General features: G+C 48.0%; 1 protein-coding gene across 1 annotated transcript in view; it reads right to left on the minus strand.

Annotated features, from left to right (window-relative positions):
- The window catches only part of kank3 (KN motif and ankyrin repeat domains 3), a 52,494-nt gene extending 45,373 nt beyond the window's left edge, over positions 1-7,121 (minus strand). Inside the window, exon 1 of the mRNA XM_033964777.2 lies at positions 7,022-7,121. The gene's annotated coding sequence lies outside the window, so the exon portion shown is untranslated. The remainder of the gene's footprint in view (positions 1-7,021) is intronic.
- Between the last annotated feature and the right edge of the window lie 11,885 nt (positions 7,122-19,006).

Consider the following 19,006-nt stretch of genomic DNA (forward strand, 5'->3'; position numbering starts at 1 on the left):
CATCTGACACAGAGGGAGGGCATCTGACACAGAGGGAGGGCATCTGACACAGAGGGAGGGCATCTGACACAGAGGGAGGGCATCTGACACACACAGGGAGGGCATCTGACACACACAGGGAGGGCATCTGACACACGGGGAGGGCATCTGACACACGGGGAGGGCATCTGACACAGAGGGAGGGCATCTGACACACGTGGAGGGCATCTGACACACGGGGAGGGCATCTGACACAGAGGGAGGGCATCTGACACAGAGGGAGGGCATCTGACACAGAGGGAGGGCATCTGACACACACAGGGAGGGCATCTGACACACACAGGGAGGGCATCTGACACACGGGGAGGGCATCTGACACACGGGGAGGGCATCTGACACAGAGGGAGGGCATCTGACACACGGGGAGGGCATCTGACACAGAGGGAGGGCATCTGACACAGAGGGAGGGCATCTGACACAGAGGGAGGGCATCTGACACACGTGGAGGGCATCTGACACACGGGGAGGGCATCTGACACACGGGGAGGGCATCTGACACACGGGGAGGGCATCTGACACACACGGGGAGGGCATCTGACACACGGGGAGGGCATCTGACACACACGGGGAGGGCATCTGACACACGGGGAGGGCATCTGACACACGGGGAGGGCATCTGACACAGGGTTAACAGGAGTTTTTGTTGTTTGTGGAGGAAAAGATAAAAAAGTGTTAATTTTATCCATTTAAATTTGGATTGGATTGTGATGAATCTCGTTGCCGTGGTTACAAACTGCAATAATCTACATATGTCACATTATGTTCCACAGTTCATCACAGTGTCTGTCTGGAATGTTCCACAGTGCAGCATTACCTCTCGCATTTATTCAGTAGCAGCTGTGTGTCTTTAAGAAAGATTGCCAAGTTTAATGCCATACTGTGGAACATTCCAGGCAATGCCATAACATCCCCATGGAGATGAGCCAAAAATGACTCAAATATATCATTTAAAAATGCAAAAATAACCTTTTTTAGCTTCCGACTATGTAAAGGAAAACATGTCTGAAGAGGTTTTAGATGTCACCCAGGCATGTTTGAGTAATCTAGAGATCTCTCCCAGGCCATATTCAAGCTGTAAGATTCTGTACGAGGCTCCGCCCACAAGCCTACATCACCCACGCTCCACACGACAATCCTCCATAAATATACAAAAACATGACACAAAACTGTGCACTACGACTTCACAAACCTGGTGTGATGTGCAGTAGTTTCGTTAGTGCGACGCAGCTGATTGTGTTGTGATGGTGCTCTGAAGGGGGAGGGGCTTAGCACAGAGAGCAAAGAGGGATATGTCGAAAATAAAACAAACTTAATACATTGTTTTCAGCAAATACAACATTTTCAAAACAATAAAAGAAACATGGAGATTTAAATATGTGATGTGTTACAGTTAATACCACATAAAAGTCAAATACCTGCTCTTTATACCCCGTAACAGTGCAACACCCGCTCTTTAAACCCTGTAGCAGTGCAACACCCGCTCTTTAAACCCTGTAGCAGTGCGACACCCGCTCTTTAAACCCCGTAGCAGTGTGATACAACCCCGTAGCAGTGCGATACCCGCTCTTTAAACCCCGTAGCAGTGTGATACCCGCTCTTTAAACCCCGTAGCAGTGCGATACCCGCTCTTTAAACCCCGTAGCAGTGCGATACCCGCTCTTTAAACCCCGTAGCAGTGTGATACCCGCTCTTTAAACCCCGTAGCAGTGTGATACAACCCCGTAGCAGTGCGATACCCGCTCTTTAAACCCCGTAGCAGTGTGATACCCGCTCTTTAAACCCCGTAGCAGTGCGATACCCGCTCTTTAAACCCCGTAGCAGTGCGATACCCGCTCTTTAAACCCCGTAGCAGTGCGATACCCGCTCTTTAAACCCCGTAGCAGTGCGATACCCGCTCTTTAAACCCCGTAGCAGTGCGATACCCGCTCTTTAAACCCCGTAGCAGTGCGATACCCGCTCTTTAAACCCCGTAGCAGTGCGATACCCGCTCTTTAAACCCCGTAGCAGTGCGATACCCGCTCTTTAAACCCTGTAGGAGTGTGACACCCGCTCTTTAAACCCTGTAGCAGTGCGATACCCGCTCTTTAAACTCTGTAGCAGTGCGACACCCGCTCTTTAAACCCCGTAGCAGTGCGATACCCGCTCTTTAAACCCCGTAGCAGTGCGATACCCGCTCTTTAAACCCCGTAGCAGTGCGACACCCGCTCTTTAAACCCCGTAGCAGTGAGATACCCGCTCTTTAAACCCTGTAGCAGTGAGATACCCGCTCTTTAAACGCCGTAGCAGTGCGACACCCGCTCTTTAAACCCCGTAGCAGTGCGACACCCGCTCTTTAAACCCCGTAGCAGTGAGATACCCGCTCTTTAAACCCTGTAGCAGTGAGATACCCGCTCTTTAAACCCTGTACCCTGATCTGCTCTCTCTGCTGGATGCTCAGACTTGGACCTCGGCCTCATGATTTTGACCCTCGATCTCGTCTCAAAATAACACACGTCGTAATCGGACTAAAACTGCCCCGGGGAACAGAGAGAGGGAAAGAGGGAGGAGGACGGAGAGAGGTCCTGGGGCGCTGGGTGTTCTGTATCTGTGCAGGGTCTGTGAGGAGGAGCAGGAGGAGCAGGAGGAGCAGGAGGAGCAGGAGGAGGAGGAGGAGGTGGAGACCTGCTCCTGACCTGGACACACTCACACAGACACAGACACTATTTATACACACGAGAAAGACACACCTCAGGGTTTAGTTACAGAGAGAGAGAGGGAGGGAGACAGGGAGGGAGAGAGGGAGGGGGGTGAGAATGGAAGGAGGTATGAGTGAGAGAGGGAGAGAGAGGGAGGGAGAGGAGGAATAGGATATGAGAGAGAGGGAGGGAGAGGAGAGGTGTGAGAATGAGCTGCAGACACATTACAAAACAAACAGCTCACTCTCAGCGGAGTCTCCCCAGAGGAACATCCCAAAAGAACACCCCAAAAGAACACCCCAGAGGAACACCCCAGAGGAACACCCCAGAGGAACATCTCAGAGGGACACCCCAGAGGAACACCCCAGAGGAACACCCCAGAGGAACATCTCAGAGGAACACCCCAGAGGAACATCCCAAAAGAACACCGCAGAGGAACATCGTTTAGATCTGTACAAAGATGTTCTGAAGAGCATGGGATTCACTTCTATGAGAAAACAAGTCACAAATCTAAAACCTCCTCATCTCCTCCCTCCTCTCATCTCTGCTCTTCTCTCTCTCCTGCTCCTCTCTTTTATGGGCCTGACCCTCTTGTGTTTCTCCTCTCTCCTCTCCTCTGCTCTCATTCCTCTCCTTCTCTCATTGTTTAATCTCCTCCCTCTCTCCTCCTCTCTCTTCCTCTCTCTTAGATGAGGTTTATTTATTCTATTTTGTCATGTTCCACAGTGGGGCATTAACTTTGGCAGGTGACACCATCAGGCCGAGTCACGGGTCAGATCTGTGGAGAGGCGTCGCTCTGCCATACTGTGGAACATTTTAGGCAAAGCAGTAACATCTCCATGGAGACGAGCCTGAGTGCATCTTTAAAACAAAACGACTTTCACTATTAAGAAAACAAACGTCTAAAGACCTCAGCACTAAAAAGACCTGAACACGGGACGTCCCAACAAGAGGAGAACGTCCCACCAGGAGGACACACTGAACGTCCCACCAAGAGGAGAACGTCCCACCAGGAGGACACACTGAACGTCCCACCAAGAGGAGAACGTCCCACCAGGAGGACACAATGAGCGTCCCACCAGGAGGAGAACGTCCCACCAGGAGGACACACTGAACGTCCCACCAGGAGGACACACTGAACGTCCCACCAAGAGGAGAACGTCCCACCAGGAGAACACACTGAACATCCCACCAGGAGGACACACCGAACGTCCAACCAGGAGGACACACCGAACGTCCAACCAGGAGGACACACCGAACGTCCCATCAAGAGGAGAATGCCCCACCAGGAAAACACTGGACGTCCCACCACGAGGAGAACGTCTCACCAGGAGGACACACTGAACGTCCCACGAGGAGGACACACTGAATGTCCCACCAGGAGGAGAACACTGAACGTCACACCAGGAGGAGAACACTGAACGTCCCACCAGGAGAACACACCGAACGTCCCACCAGGAGGAGAACACTGAACGTCCCACCAGGAGAACACACCGAACGTCCCACCAGGAGGAGAACACTGAACGTCCCACCAGGAGAACACACCGAACGTCCCACCAGGTGGAGAACAGTGAACGTCCCACCAGGAAGAGAACATTGAAAGACCCAGCAGGAGGAGAACATCCCACCATGAGGAGAACACTGAACATCCCACCAGGAGGAGAACACTGGATGTCCCACCAGGAGGACACCCTGGGGACGACCCATCACACACCGCAGGGACTATGCCCCCCCCCCGTTAATAAAACATGATCATCTTCATAGACTAAAGTGTCCAGTGTCTCCTCAGACGTCCCCCACAGACGCAGACGTCCTCCACCCTCTCACCTCGCTCTGCTCCTCCTCTGAAGAGTAAACCAGTATGAAACAGACCAGGGTTAAAGCCCCACTGCGGAACATTCCCTCACATCAGAACAGGCCTGAGTCTAAAATAAACAGTTGTGTAAAATCAGATCATAAAACTCCACAGAGTCACCACAGGCACAAAAAGAAACACTCTGGAATCTACAGAGTCACAAACGTGTGATTTAAACGAGAGCCACAAACCCAAGAGACGCAGAGGAGACGCAGAGGAGACGCAGAGGAGACACAGAGGAGACGCAGAGGAGACGCAGAGGAGATGCAGAGGAGACACAGAGGAGACACAGAGGAGACGCAGAGGAGACGCAGAGGAGATGCAGAGGAGACACAGAGGAGACGCAGAGGAGATGCAGAGGAGACACAGAGGAGACGCAGAGGAGACGCAGAGGAGAAGCCCCGGGGCAGAGGGGTAATGACAGGGCAGGAGACAGAGGGCAGGGGGTGAGAGACAGGAGACAGGGGGGAAGAGACAGGAGACAGAGGGCAGGGGGTGAGAGACAGGAGACAGAGGGCAGGAGGTGAGAGACAGGAGACAGAGGGCAGGAGGTGAGAGACAGGAGACAGAGGGCAGGGGGTGAGAGACAGGAGACAGAGGGCAGGAGGTGAGAGACAGGAGACAGGGGGGAAGAGACAGGAGACAGAGGGCAGGGGGTGAGAGACAGGAGACAGGGGGGAAGAGACAGAGGGCAGGGGGGAAGAGACAGGAGACAGGGGGCAGGGGGTGAGAGACAGGAGACAGAGGGCAGGGGGTGAGAGACAGAGGGCAGGGGGTAAGAGACAGGAGACAGAGGGCAGGGGGTGAGAGACAGGGGGCAGGGGGTGAGAGACAGGAGACAGGGGGCAGGGGGGAACAGAAAGGGGTGAAGGACAGGAGACAGGGGGTGAGAGACAGGAGACGGGGTAGGGGGAAGAGACAAGAGACAGAGGGAAGGGGGTAAGAGACAGGAGACAGGGGGGAAGAGACAGGGGGTGAGGGACAGGAGACAGGGGGTGAGAGACCGGGGGCAGGAGACAGAGGGCAGGGGACAGGAGACAGGGAGTAAGAAAAGGAGACAGGAGGTAAGAGACAAAGGGTAAGAGACAGGGGCTAGTAAGAGACAAGAGAGAGGGCAGGAGACAGGAGACAGGGGGTAAGAGACACGGGGTAAGAGACAGGAGACAGGGGGTGAGAGACAGACGGCATGGGGTAAGAGACGGGGTTAAGAGGGGGACAGAGAAGTAAACGAGAGAGGTCACACAGAGACGGGAAGGGGCTGGGGGGAGAGAGAGAGAGAAAAAGAGGGGCGCGAAATGGATGGGGGGAGGAGAGGGGGAGAAGCGGGTGGAGGCGAGAGGCGGGGAGAAAGAGGGAGAGGGGAGACGAAGAGGAGGGAGAGAGGGACAGGGGGAGAAGAGAGAGGGAGAGAGGATCGAAAGCGTGGGTGAGAGAAAAGAGGAGAGATGGGGGAGGATAGTGAACAGGGAAAGAGAGAAAAGGGTATAGAGAGAGAGAGAGAGAGGAGGGGGGTAAAAGAGGACGAGGGGTGAGGAGTGACACGTCCCCGGGTCAGAGTCTCACCTCGTCCACAAAAACACGACCAAACACTTTTTACTCCTGAAGAAAAATCTCCAAACACGTAAGAAGAAAAGTCTAAATATTCTACTGTCAGTTTCCTTAAAGCCGCACTGTGTAACTGCCACCTGCTGTCTCCATGGAGATGTCCCACAGTATGGCATTAGATTTATTTACATGTCAAAAGAGTTTACTCCACCGGGTCAAGATCTGTGGAGAGGCGTGCCCGCTTACAGTGAGAATCCAGGTCGTTTTTGGATCAATAAAACGTCCAAATTTGAGTTTCTGTTTAATGCTCTGCTGTGGAACATTCCAGGCAAAGCAAGAACATCTCCATGGAGACGAGGACCCTCTGCCAGAATGGCTAAAACAGCTACAGCGAAGAGTATAGTCGGGGAAAAAAAACAAAAAAAACATGTAATTACTCCATTATTTACACATGTTCGAATACCAAAAGATTATATAATGAGCTACTTATGCAATTAACGTCAATTACGTCATTATTAAGATTTGATGGAGAATCGGCTCCCGTTTCGTTCGGAAGCAGCCACACCGTTCACCAGCACTGTTTACTTTTAACGCGGGGGCTTTTCTCCGCAGTTGGGAAAAGAATCGCAAGTTTAAACAGTGAAAGTCACAACAAAGAGCTGATTTAAAACCCGCCAACACCGCCCCAAGACGCACACAACTCCAGCCAAAGGTGTAGTTTTGTAACCTTATCGGTCACGGCGGACGCGTGACCAGGAAAGGGGCGAGAACCGCGCGCGAGATCCACAAGACACACAACAAACCGAAGTTTAAACCCGCCGAACAAACACTGCGTAAAAGTACCGCGCGTAAAAGTCGTGCGTAATGGCACATTTGGCACGTCCGGCGGCGCGTCTGGAGCTCTTACCTCGTGTCTCCGCGTCCACTCGCTCTCCTCTGGACATGACCCGGTCCGAGGCGCGGCAGAAGTTTGGGACTGAGAGGAAAAAAGGTGGAGAAGAGAGGGACGAAAGAGGGAGAGCGCTTCCGGTTAGATTTTCAGAATAAAGTGCGTAAAAAGGAAGTGGGAAGTGTTAGAAAAGTTTTACTGCGGGATATTTGCCCCGACTGAACGAGGAATAAAGCAAGACTAAACCAGGCAGGACTAAACCAGGACTAAACCAGGACTAAACCAAGACTAAACCAGGACTGAACCAGGACTAAACCAGGACTAAACCAGGACTAAAACAAGACTAAACCAGGACTAAACCAGGACTAAACCAGGACTAAAACAAGACTAAACCAGGACTAAACCAGGACTAAACCAGGACTAAACCAAGACTTAACCAGGTCTAAACCAGGACTAAACCAGGTCTAAACCAGGACTAAACCAAGACTAAACCAGGACTAAACCAGGTCTAAACCAGGACTGAACCAGGACTAAACCAGGTCTAAACCAGGTCTAAACCAGGACTGAACCAGGACTAAACCAGGTCTAAACCAGGACTGAACCGGGACTAAACCGGGACTAAACCAGGACAGAACCTTTGTTGGTTGTTTGTGTCAGTAAATGTTGCCCTCTGCTGGTCATCACTGAAGTATTTTACAAACTTTTATTTTTTTTATTTTTTTTATTTTGAAGTCTCTTGTAGACTCAAAAAAAACCTTCACCACCAGATTAATTTTACAAATACATTTTACAGACAGGGGGCGCTGTAACATGAAGAGGCAGCACAGCCCTGGAACAATGTGGTTCACACAACGAGGGACAAACAAAGGTTTATGTGATCTCAAACTGATCTTAAACTGATCTTAAACTGATCTTAAACTGATCTCAAACTGATCTCAAACTGATCTTAATCTGATTTTAATCTGATTTTAATGTGATCTTAATCTGATTTTAATCTGATTTTAATCTGATTTTAATCTGATTTTAAATTGATTTTAAACTGATTTTAATCTGATTTTAATCTGATTTTAATCTGACCTGTTGTTAACTGTCTGTAGATGTTGTGCTTTTCACTCTGAGGATTCTTCTGCTCTTTTGTGATTATTTTTAACTGGATTTATTCACATGATCTGGCGACACACAGTGAGGCTCATTCTGCGTCTGACTGGATCATCTTTGTCTAGTTTATTTACTACAAATACTAATAATACTAATAATACTTCTAACACTAATAGTACTCATACTACAGTGATGATAACGACGTCTCCTGCATCAGTCACTGTGACCTGCCTCATCTGCCCCGGGGCACAGGGACAGAGGTGTGGCTCACACTGCACCCACAGCCACAGCCACAGAGATGATGATGATGATGATGATGGTGATGGTGATGTTTTGCTCAAAGGCACAGCAGCAGGGGTGTTGTCTGTGCGAGTTCATGTGTTTTTAGATTTTCAGCCTGTGTCACAAACAGGAAACATCACAAACATCGCACACACTTCAGCTGCGTCTGAGGAGAAATAAACCACAAAAACAGAGTCGCCACGGCAACAAACAACAACCAAAACCTGTGGAAACGTGTGTGTTTAAAGAACTAGAGCCTGTAAATAAGACTTATTTATTTATTTTTTAACAAATAAACACATTATCAGTTATTTAATGATCTAATCCCTACAAAAGTCTAAGTCTGCGTCTGTAAACGTCGTGTGGTCACAGTCTGAGGGCGGTTCTGTTTGGACTTGGGTCACATGAGCTCTGGTCCTTTTATAAACCAGGTTAGTCCAGATTTGACTTGTTCTGTTTGATTGAACTTTAAGGTCAAACTATAGTGTAAATCAAGGGTGTCCAAACTATGGCCCAGGGGCCACATGTGGCCCTCAGACCCATTTTTATTGGCCCTCAGGCCTTCAGTTGAACTGGACCAATTGATCATAATCAGTATTTTTTAAGGCAAATATGAGTAATTAATATAACCTAAATGACACACATGGCGTTCTCATACAGACCTAAGATTAATATTTTAAGTCTTATTTAAACTGTGTTAAATGCACCGTCTGAATCATCCACTGTATTGACCCGTGTCTGTGTCGAATATTTTTCTAGATGTGGCCCTCGGTGAAAAAAGTTTGCGCACAGCGGGTGTAAGTGATTATGTTTGTATCTTGACTCCGCCCTGTTCTGTTCAGATGTTTGTCCATGTTCTGGTCGTTTCTTCTCGTTGAGCCTCTGAAGTTTTATTTGGAGCGAATCATGTTTGAGTTTAATCTTTAATCCACTAATTTCAAGAGATTTTGTCAATCTGTCCTCGTTTAACCTCCACTGTGACACGCCCACTGTGACACGCCCACTGTGACACGCCCACTGTGACACGCCCACTGTGACACGCCCACTGTGACACGCCCACTGTGACGTCCGCTCTTCCTTCTCCAGTTTTATTTTCTTAATCGTTGATACTCTGATTCTGCAGCGTCGCGTCGTCATTTTGATACAAATTTTTAAAACGTGCTGCTCTAGTGCGACGTGCGTCTGTCCACAGGGGGCGCTACAGCAGGCGGCGCTTTGTCGTGACGACGTTAACGGCGACGTCAGCTCCACTGGACGCCACAGTTTTCGTTCCCTTTTCCACCAAGGTGCTGGTTCTGAACTGCACTAACGTTGTTTTCCACTTTTGTTTTCTTTGCACTGAGATCACACAGGGGGTGATCTACATGTGTCTCTATGGTGGAATGTTCAGCAGTTTCCCTGGAGACACAATACACACATAAGCAAACACAGAAAAAATACAAGATGGGTTTGAACGGCTCGTTTCAGGAGATCAGCTGCAAAGTCTCAGCAGGTTTAGAGTCTTATTATTGTTTTTCTGTGTCTGTTTGTCTCTGTGGACGTGTGGACATGTCTCTGTCTCGCTCTGGTGTCTCTGGTCTCTCTTGTGTCTCTGTTGTCTCTTGTGTCTCTGGTGTCTCTTGTGTCTCCTGTGTCTCTTGTGTCTCTTGTGTCTCTTGTCTCTCTTGTCTCTCTGGTGTCTCCTGTGTCTCTCGTGTCTCTTGGCAGCTGTGTGGGGGTTGGACTTCCTGTTTTGTTGTTCGCTTTAATCATAACGGATTTTTCTCTCCCAAAACTCTGGAGACTCTTCATCTGCAGCTCCAGCTTCAGACGGTGTTCAAGGAGGAGGACAGAGGAGGACAGAGGAGAACTGAGGAGGACAGAGGAGGACAGAGGAGAACAGAGGAGGACAGAGGAGACCAGAGGAGGACAGAGGAGACCAGAGGAGGAAAGAGGAGACCAGAGGAGAACAGAAGAGACCAGAGGAGGACTGAGGAGGACAGAGAACAGAGGAGACCAGAGGAGGACAGAGGAGGACAGAGGAGGACAGAGGAGGACAGAGGAGGACAGAGGAGAACAGAGGACAGAGGAGACCAGAGAAGGACAGCGGAGACCAGAGGAGGATAGAGGAGAACAGAGGAGGACAGAGGAGGACAGAGGAGGACAGAGGAGGACAGAGGAGGACAGAGGAGAACAGAGGAGAACAGAAGAGACCAGAGGAGGACTGAGGAGGACAGAGAACAGAGGAGACCAGAGGAGGACAGAGGAGGACAGAGGAGGACAGAGGAGGACAGAGGAGAACAGAGGAGAACAGAGGACAGAGGAGACCAGAGAAGGACAGCGGAGACCAGAGGAGGATAGAGGAGAACAGAGGAGGACAGAGGAGGACAGAGGAGGACAGAGGAGGACCGAGGAGCACAGAGCAGTGGTTGAGGTAAGGGGCCCAAACATTTTGCCCTCAGTAACTGGAGTAATCAGATAATCCCATGTTCGGTGTTTGGTGTCTATCGTTTTGTCTGGAATGTTCCACAGTGCAGCATTAAACTGATCTATCATCTGCATTTATTACATTACAGATGTTTTTACTGCTCGAAAATACCTTGAAGAACCGTGCGCAGGGTCACCGCTCCACAAACCTGACCTGTAACTTCGCCCAGTGCTTGTCTCCGTGGAGATAAGTTTATTTTCATACTGAGGAACATTCCAGACAGAAGATTTTTATTTTTTATTTAATTTTATTCACACAGAGAACGCCCAGTGAGAGTAGCAGTGTTTTTCACGAGGGCATCGTTCAGAAAAAACATAAAATGCAACGGGGACAGTAATAACATCTCCGTGGCAACAAGCACATGGCAGAACCTTATCTAGAAAAGTTCCACAGTGCGTCTTTTACAATGAGGAAAAGACATAAATACAAGAACCACTTTGAGAACACGTTTGTGGAGCTCGAAACTACGCCACAAAACCATGAACAAGAGCTGAAAGATGCACTGCGGAACTTTTCTGGTTGAGGTTACACTGCTGCACACTGCCTGGGTGAAGGTCGCCGGGAATGTTCCGCAGTATGGCATTAAATTATTGTTCCTATTCCTCAAAAACACACCGGAAAACACACGTTATTACTCGAGCGGAAGGGGGGGACCGGGGGCTCGCCTCTCCACAGATCTGACCCCTAACTTTGCCACGGTGGCTTTACCTGCTGCTCGTCTCCATGGAGATAGAAAAGAAAAGTCGAATGCCTTGTGTCTGTTTGTCTCTGTGGACGTGTGGACATGTCTCTGTCTCGCTCTTGTGTCTCTTGTGTCTCTTGTGTTTCTGGTGTCTCTTGTGTCTCTGGTGTCTCTTGTGTTTCTGGTGTCTCTTGTGTCTCTTGTGTCTCTTGTCTCTCTTGTGTCTCTTGTGTCTCTTGTGTCTCCTGTGTCTCTTGTGTCTCTTGTCTCTCTGGTGTCTCTTGTGTCTCTTGTCTCTCTTGTCTCTCTGGTGTCTCTTGTGTCTCTTGTGTCTCTTGTGTCTCTTGTCTCTCTGGTGTCTCTTGTGTCTCTTGTCTCTCTTGTCTCTCTGGTGTCTCTGGTGTCTCTTGTCTCTCTTGTGTCTCTTTTCTCTCTTGTCTCTCTTGTCTCTCTGGTGTCTCCTGTGTCTCTTGTGTCTCTTGTCTCTCTTGTGTCTCTTGTGTCTCTTTTCTCTCTTGTCTCTCTGGTGTCTCTTGTGTCTCTTTTCTCTCTTGTCTCTCTTGTCTCTCTGGTGTCTCTGGTGTCTCTTGTGTCTCTTGTGTCTCTTGTCTCTCTTGTCTCTCTGGTGTCTCTTGTGTCTCTTGTGTCTCCTGTGTCTCTTGTGTCTCTTGTGTCTCTTGTGTCTCCTGTGTCTCTTGTGTCTCTTGTGTCTCTTGTCTCTCTTGTCTCTCTGGTGTCTCTTGTGTCTCTTGTGTCACTTGTGTCTCTTGTCTCTCTGGTGTCTCTTGTGTCTCTTTTCTCTCTTGTCTCTCTGGTGTCTCTTGTGTTGTCTCTTGTGTCTCTTGTCTCTCTTGTGTCTCCTGTGTCTCTTGTGTCTCTTGTCTCTCTTGTCTCTCTTGTCTCTCTGGTGTCTCTTGTGTCTCTTGTGTCTCTTGTGTCTCCTGTGTCTCTTGTGTCTCTTGTCTCTCTTGTCTCTCTGGTGTCTCTTGTGTCTCTTGTCTCTCTAGTGTCTCTTGTGTCTCTTGTCTCTCTGGTGTCTCTTGTGTCTCTTGTGTCTCTTGTCTCTCTTGTCTCTCTGGTGTCTCTTGTGTCTCTTGTGAACCTTCAGGAAAAGCAGATATATGTTGATAAAGCGAGCAGGTGGCTGATCCTCCTCCGGAAAAGTTCCACAGTGCAGCTTTAAAGGGCCGTGTACATTTGTGTCTTTGTTCCTCTTTAACAGAACCAGCCCCTGAACCGTTTTCACTTGTGGATAGTGACTCCAAGATGGCCGCCACAGTGACGTTCTTCTTTTTACTTTGGTGAGGATCAGATCTTTGTTTCCACGGTTACAAAAAAATCGAACGTGTTTTATTTGACGTCACAGTTTGTTTTTCAGTGTGGTCGTTTTCCCGAGGAGCGTCTGTTTTGTGGTGTTCGGTGACGGGGTGGAGCTGACGGTGCAGGAGGAGGACGGCGGAGGACACGACGAGGACGCAGGTCTGAGGACAAACGCCACACGTGAGTCTCGTATCTGTAAACCTCTGAGACGGACACCAGGGGGCAGCAGGAGGACAGAAAAACACAGAGGTCAGAGTCTGATCTGCTCTGTGCTCATGTAGGCCTGGTTTAGACCTGGTTTAGACCTGGTTTAGTCCTGGTTTAGTCCTGGTTTAGTCCTGGTTCAGTCCTGGTTCAGTCCTGGTTTAGTCCTAGTTTAATCCTGGTTTAGACCTGGTTTAGTCCCGGTTTAGTCCCGGTTTAGACCTGGTTTAGTCCTGGTTTAGACCTGGTTTAGTCCTGGTTTAGTCCTGGTTTAGACCTGGTTTAGACCTGGTTTAGTCCTGGTTTAGTCCTGGTTTAGTCCTGCTTTAGTCCTGGTTTAGTGCTGGTTTAGTCCTGGTTTAGACCTGGTTTAGTCCTGGTTTAGTCCTGGTTTAGTGCTGGTTTAGTCCTGGTTTAGTCCTTGTTTAGTCCTGGTTTAGACCTGGTTCAGTCCTGGTTTAGTCCTAGTTTAGTCCTGGTTTAGTCCTGGTTTAGTCCTGCTTTAGTCCTGGTTTAGTCCTGGTTTTGTCCTGGTTTAGTCCTGGTTTAGTCCTGGTTTAGTCCTGGTTCAGTCCTGGTTTAGTCCTGGTTTAGTCCTGGTTTAGACCTGGTTCAGTCCTGGTTAAGTCCTGGTTTAGTCCTGGTTCAGTCCTTGTTCAGTCCTAGTTTAGTCCTGGTTCAGTGCTGGTTCAGTCCTGGTTTAGTCCTGGTTAAGTTCTGGTTTAGTCCTGGTTCAGTCCTGGTTTAGTCCTGGTTCAGTCCTGGTTTAGTCCTGGTTTAGTCCTGGTTTAGTCCTGGTTTAGTCCTGGTTTAGTCCTGGTTTAGACCTGGTTCAGTCCTGGTTAAGTCCTGGTTTAGTCCTGGTTCAGTGCTGGTTCAGTCCTGGTTTAGTCCTGGTTTAGTCCTGGTTAAGTTCTGGTTTAGTCCTGGTTCAGTCCTGGTTTAGACCTGGTTTAGTGCTGGTTCAGTCCTGGTTCAGTCCTGGTTCAGTCCTGGTTTAGTCCTGGTTTAGTCCTGGTTCAGTCCTGCTTTAGTCCTGGTTTAGTCCTGGTTTAGACCTGGTTTAGACCTGGTTCAGTCCTGGTTAAGTCCTGGTTTAGTCCTGGTTCAGTCCTTGTTCAGTCCTAGTTTAGACCTGGTTCAGTCCTGGTTCAGTCCTGGTTCAGTCCTGGTTTAGTTTTGGTTAAGTCCTTGTTCTCCTCTCTCTTCTCTTCAGCTCCTCAGATCCTGCTCATGTCTTTGGGCTCCTCCTCTGGCTCCTCCTCTGGCTCCTCCTCTGGCTCCTCCTCTGGCTCCTCCTCTGGCTCCTCCTCCCTCTCATTGCTCTGCGTGGTGCACCTCCTCTCCTCTCCTGCGGGGGACATTCTCTGGTGGGTAAACGGGACTTCGGTCTTCCTGTCGGACTCCTGCACTTCCTGGACTCAGCGGGAGGGAGGAGTCTACAGCGCCTCCTGTCTGTGGGAGGGAGCACTGCAGGCTCACGGCGCCTCCTACTGGTGCGGCATAGAACAGCACGGACGTGTTTTTAAACAAGAACTCGGCTCGGACTAAACGTTTTTTACACCGCGAGTATCATAGCAACCAAAGAGCCAATCAGGAGCGAGACTGTTGAAGGTACCGCCCCTCCACAGCTTTTAACAGGGAGCGGGCGCTTAGCAACACTGTCAATCAAACCTGTTGCTAACGCTAACGGGTGCAACCTTGGAAAATGGAGTGCGCCCATGAACAATTCCTGTGTGCAACGCGGCGGCTAACAGGTTAGCGACGCCCATTTACATGAACATACACACGTACGTCTGGACTACTTAGTGCTTTGGCAGAGTGGTTAGCACCTGAACCCCACAGCGACAGTGTCCTGGGTTCAATTCCCACATCAACTGGAGTCTTTCTATGTAGAATTTGCATGTTCTTCCTGTGTCTTGGTAGATTTCAGCTGGTCTAACTGACCCTCTGATCCTCTGAACCTCCCCTCTGCTCCTCTGAACCTCCCCTCTGCTCCTCTGACCTTCTCCTCTGCTCCTCTGACTTTCTCCTCTTCATCTTCTGACCCTCCCCTCCTCATCCTCTGCTCCTCTGACCCTCCCCTCTTCATCCTCTGCTCCTCTGACCCTCCCCTCTTCATCCTCTGCTCCTCTGACCCTCCCCTCTTCATCCTCTGCTCCTCTGACCCTCCCCTCCTCTGCTCCTCTCCTCTTCATCCTCTGCTCCTCTGACCCTCCCCTCTTCATCCTCTGCTCCTCTGACCCTCCCCTCTTCATCCTCTGACCCTCCCCTCCTCATCCTCTGCTCCTCTCCTCTTCATCCTCTGCTCCTCTGACCCTCCCCTCTTCATCTTCTGCTCCTCTGACCCTCCCCTCTTCATCCTCTGCTCCTCTGACCCTCTCCTCTTCATCCTCTGACCCTCTCCTCTGCTCCTCTCCTTTTCATCCTCCGACCCTCTGACCCTCCCCTCTTCATCCTCTGCTCCTCTGACCCTCCCCTCTGCTCCTCTGACCCTCTGCTCCTCTGACCCTCCCCTCTTCATCCTCTGACCCTCTCCTCTTCATCCTCTGCTCCTCTGACCCTCCCCTCTTCATCCTCTGCTCCTCTGACCCTCCCCTCTGCTCCTCTGACCCTCTGCTCCTCTGACCCTCTGCTCCTCTGACCCTCCCCTCTGCTCCTCTGACCCTCCCCTCTCCTCTTCATCCTCTGACCCTCCCCTCTCCTCGTGACTGTTTTACTTTTTCACATTGTGATATTTTCAAAATAAAGCGCACAAACCTTGTGTTTCTATGTCTTTATTAACTCTATGAAGCGTCGAGTGCAGACTCTGTACACTTTATACAAGCTCCGCCTCCTCAGGTCAAACAGGGGTTAAGGCTCCTTCAAAATAAAAGCACAGGGCACAATTACGGAAGCCTGTTTATGACAAATGCATAGATTCTTTTTTTTTCTTTTTTTTCAGGCTTGAGAATGACAGACGGTCTCTTTAATAAGTAAAATAAGTGTCTTGCCCAAGGACACAATGGCAGTGGGAGAGGGTATAGAACCAACAACCCAAAGGTTAGTGGGCAAATGCTCTACCAACTGAACTGCTGCTGCACACAACATTTTACATGATTTTAAAATTGACGATAAGGTAATTTAGTTTGCCACAAAGAATTATGCCAGATGCCCTCCCAGTGACAACCAGCTACAGAATATGATAATGACAAAAGTGTCTTGCCCAAAGACACAAAAATACAGTTAGCTAATTGTGCTACTGTTAGTGCTAATTATTAAACTAGATAACATTTTAAGTGTTGGGTTTGAATTATTAAAAAAGTAAAACTAAATTTCATATTTGTGGCATAAACAGGCTTCCGTAGTTTCACTCTTTTCCACAACAGTCACGTTTATTCCTGGTTTTAAATATAAATTAATAAAACTACAAAAAGACTTACTAAACTATACAACAATTTACAGCATGAACAGTAAAAATAAGAAAAACAAAAATATTAAAGTGATGTCTACACATTTTTACAGTTAATTTTACAAAAATATTGGAAACATTTTGAAAACTCACACGAGGCGCATAATCTAAGTGCAAAAACTCGACATCTCTACGTTAAAATGACACTAAAAACAAACATATGTACACTGCTGCGTCGGGTCTTTTCAAAATAAGACAAAGTGAAGGATTTAAAGGGCCGGTACCTGATATCAACATAAACATGAAATGATTATTTTGTCCACAGTTATTTTGTGATAATATCTAAACCAGGACTTTATTTAGGACTAAACCTGGTCTAGAAACAGATGCACCAATCCAGCTTTTTTTTTCAGTTCCAATACGATCCGATATCGATACTTTGACTTTTTCCTATCCCTGATTTTAACCGATAATGTCTCTCATGTCTCTATTTTCTTAAAACAGTTCACTTCTTCCACAGATAAAACAATATTATGTAACTGTTATTTACAGAAAAGCTTTGAATGAATAAAAGTTAAAACATTATGATTCAGTAAATTGTGTTTTTACTTCAGATTAACCAGTTGTGCTACTATTAATGCTAATAATTAAACTAGATACATTTGAAGTGTTAGTTTTGAATTCTAAAAAAAGTCAGTAGTTTTATTCATATTTGTGGCATAAACAGGGTTCCGTAGTTTCACTTTTTATTCATATTTGTGGCATAAACGGGGTTCCGTAGTTTCAGTTTTTATTCATATTTGTCGCATAAACGGGGTTCCGTAGTTTCACTTTTTATTCATATTTGTGGCATAAACGGGGTTCCGTAGTTTTACTTTTTATTCAAATTTGTGGCATAAACGGGGTTCCGTAGTTTCAGTTTTTATTCATATTTGTGGCATAAACGGGGTTCCGTAGTTTCACTTTTTATTCATATTTGTGGCATAAACGGGGTTCCGTAGTTTCACTTTTTATTCAAATTTGTGGGATAAACGGGGTTCCGTAGTTTCACTTTTTATTCAAATTTGTGGGATAAACGGGGTTCCGTAGTTTCACTTTTAATTCAAATTTGTGGCATAAACGGGGTTCCGTAGTTTCACTTTTTATTTAAATTTGTGGCATAAACGGGGTTCTGTAAACTGAAACTGAAAACAGCTATTGTCTCCAGTTTCAGCCTTTAATGGCCCTACTATTGTTCACTTTTGTTTCACGCACCACAGTTTGAGAAACACTGTGCATCTTTAAATTTCCTTTTGCTGAATGAGAACCATAAGGAAGTAAGTGCCACACAGGGACGGACAGGTTTACAGAAAGAGACATTGGAAGGTGAGAACCATACGGAGGGAACTGCCTGGTGCAAAATCAGGTACTGGCCCTTTAAATCGTAAGCGCGTTCTCTGTTCTGGTAGTTTGAACAGTCAGCGAGTAACAGTCCAGTACGTCGTCCATTTAAACCCGATCGATGATGCACTCAGCTCCACCACAGGAAGCAGCTCCGGCCTTAAAACAAATCCATTAAACGCGCGATAAACGTTAGGCGTATGCTAGGCTAGGCTATGATGACGTCAGGGTAAATAAACGTCCCAAATGGTCCTTAAAGTCCGTCGTTAAATCCATGAATCTTTCCCCATCTGTTCAGCGTTTTGTTTTGTGTCAGTTTTGTGTGACTTTTAACGTCAAAATGTGAAGTGCTCGTGTCCGAAGGAGAATCCGCGTTTGTGCGGCGGCCATTTTGGGGCTGTGCAGACGCAGTTTCCAGGAAGTGCAGCATAAAAAAATTACTTTATCCCAAACAGCTGAAGAAGAAGAAGAAGAAGAAGAAGACGTTGACAGGGCGCACAAAAGTCAGTATTCAAAATCGTATTCTTGGTAACCATAGTGATAATCCATAACGCGGTAACCATAGTGACAATCCATAACGCGGTAACCATAGTGACAATCCATCGCCGTGATTCTTTGAGGAGGTAATCGCTCCGTTTCAAACCACCGCTGAGCTTTTCTGACTACGTATCTGCTTGTTGCTATGGACACGTTAGCGCCGGAATGTTGCCTGGAATTTTACACCGTAGAGCATTACACCGGTCTACACCTCTCCAGTTACAGGTCAGATCTACGGAGAGGCGGCGCATGCTTTTCGCTTGTTTTTTAGAGCAATAAAAACACGTGGAATTTAATAAACGCGAGACAGATTTAAAGCTGTACGGTGGGATATTCCAGACGGAGCAGTAACCGTGTCCATGGCGAGAAGCGATGACAAGGCCGCACATTAGGAAAGTTACGTAGTGCTGCTTTAGTGTCCGCAGAAGAGTCTGAAGTTTTCACGCAGGACGGTGCTGTACAGATGTGTTTTGTTTAAATTTCCGAGAGCTTCGTGTTAAAAGTTTCAGATAAAAACACAGAAAAATACAAAATGAGACGTTTCAAAAGGTGTTGTACTTTTAAAAATGTGAGTTTCAGGTGAAAATCCAGGTTGTTTACGTTATAAACACGTGAAATGTCCCAGATTAGACTTTTGTGAAT

This window comes from Periophthalmus magnuspinnatus, chromosome 4, assembly GCF_009829125.3.
Source record: "Periophthalmus magnuspinnatus isolate fPerMag1 chromosome 4, fPerMag1.2.pri, whole genome shotgun sequence".
In the NCBI taxonomy this organism is placed as follows: Eukaryota; Metazoa; Chordata; class Actinopteri; order Gobiiformes; family Gobiidae; genus Periophthalmus; species Periophthalmus magnuspinnatus.